Here is a 2320-nt window from a genome sequence, read left to right on the forward strand (position 1 = left end):
TTTGGTTCATTCAGCTGGCTACCATGTCACCTTCCTTGATCTATGTGTTGTTAAAATTTTCTCCTTGTCCAATAGAACTAGTCCCATGTGAGATTTTGTGGCTTCAAAAAGCCAAGTGTCTTTAAGACACTATATAATTGTATGGTTAGATCTTTAAACACTTGAAATAACTCCCACCACTTGAATATGTCATTTAATTTCTTGAAAATAAATTAGAAACCTACCTTATAGACTATCTATGCAAATGCTCTCATCTGGCTCCCCTTAATGGCAAGGATAAAATCTCAAACTAGATTCAAAATTCAATCTAACACCCTCCATTTTTGTGTGCCAAATCAAAACACAATAAGCCTTCTTTTCACAAACTTGATCAGGCCTTTCATTCAAACATTTAAGGAGAAGGAAAACTTTAGATTTGGTGGTCAATTTTCCTCTGCATGCATCATAAAATGAAAGAAGCCATCCAAAGAGTGGTCTCATAAAGGAGATGAACATACTATTGAGCAGCTACTGGTAAAATTAGAAGAGTTATAAGTTTCCATCCATTTTCCTTTACAAATAATGATCCAACCAGAGGTTCTCTAACCAATATCACCAAGGAACTTATAGCTATAGGAATTCTAGGAGTTGGATGTGAGGGTCTTTTTAATTGATTACATAGTGAATCAACCAAACTGCTAAGAACATCATCAATAGCTATAAATTTTTGTTTTGAACTTGAAGCTTCCCAATTTTAAATTATAGTATCATTCATTGATTTCTTCTTAGAGCTTAGTATCAAAGTGATTATTTTGCAATTTTTCTCTTGGATGAACCATTTTTCTTTGGAAAATAACCCTAAAAAAGGATGGCAAACATCTTTATTTGATAGTGAACTAACATGGAAGATTTTTTCATACACTAGGTTTGTTGTAAGAATTTCATAATAAGAATGAGTAAATATTAGAGATTTTCTTCTTTACTAACGTCACACAAAATGGATACAAATACTTGAATACAAGAAGGACCATCATTATTGATTAAAGCTTCTTGAACATTTTTAGGTTTGTGGTCATAGTGCATCAACAACTATAGACATGTCCTAGTGATCAACTTTGTAGTCAAGTAAGTTTCCCATGGTATATCCCTCTTGAGAACATGCTCTGTCGTAAGTTTTGCTTGCTCCATATCTCAGATCAAATCAAACCATCCATTTTTCAAATTGAAATGATGATGTCCAATATTTATGGCTTTGTCAAGGTAAGATTATCCTCATGTCCCAATCATACCACTAAAACATACATCATCATTGGGTTGTGATGTTTTATTAAACCAAATTCATTTTAATCCCTCTTTTATCATCTTCAAAATTATATGACACCTTATCAATCTATAGTTGGGCCCCAAAGTGGGTTTGGCTAAAATAATTTCAAACTGAAACATTTGACCCTTAAAAATGATTCATTAATTGCCTAGTGCTGATTAAATTCAAATTTGACCATTGTTTAAAAACATAAAACTGTCTTTAACACGTTAAGCAAGTTGTGACTTTTTGCTCAGAAGCCTTTGAGATTGGCTTTACAAACTAACTAAAAAAGACACCCACACCCTAAGATCTGGCATATCTATTCTCTATTCCACATTCTTGTACCATGTCAAATTTTTTGACATGATGACATCTACAAAAAATGATATTGACCATCAAATTTATCTTCTTTGAACTGCCTACAAATAAACATGTTAGAAAACAATAAAATACTTTGGGTTTTGACTTTGAAAATAGGTCAAATGGATACTTGGGGGCACAAAAATGGGGCATTAGTTCACTATCATGAGGAGAATATAATTTTGTGATTTGGGGTCATGAAGAATACCTAGAAAAATTTGGCAAGCATGTGAACTAGGTTACTTAGAATTACAAAACTAGGAACATTGATAGAACATTGATTTTCACAAATGGAATGGGCCTGGGAAAGTGTGTAGGAAAATTTGTTAAGAATTGAAAAATGGCATACTTAAATAATTTTTATAATAGAACATGGTGGTAACAACCATTTGGAAACATCTATCATGAATTTAGTATTATGACATCCCAAATAGGGGTTTTGATCAATCTACACTTTCAGACACTAGTAAAACTTTATAAATTACCTTTGGAATCATGTTTGCAAACTAGTCAAATGGATTGATCGTAGGCTCAAATTTGGAACATGGAAAGTGTCTTACCCCTATAATACAATGAAAATAGAATTTTCTCATTAAGGTCAACTTGGTAAAAATTATGACTTGTCAAAAAGGACTTCTCAAAATTTTGAGAAATATGCATCAGCTTGACAACTAT

At 32.3% G+C, this 2320-nt stretch overlaps 1 pseudogene; it reads right to left on the reverse strand.

Moving 5' to 3' along the window:
* Positions 1 to 264: 264 nt before the first annotated feature.
* Positions 265 to 1167, reverse strand: LOC149535888 (putative V-type proton ATPase subunit H pseudogene; annotated as a pseudogene).
* Positions 1168 to 2320: the final 1153 nt, after the last annotated feature.

This window comes from Cupressus sempervirens, chromosome 10 (assembly GCF_028749045.1).
Source record: "Cupressus sempervirens isolate cs-2001-9-10 chromosome 10, ASM2874904v1, whole genome shotgun sequence".
Classification (NCBI taxonomy): domain Eukaryota; kingdom Viridiplantae; phylum Streptophyta; class Pinopsida; order Cupressales; family Cupressaceae; genus Cupressus; species Cupressus sempervirens.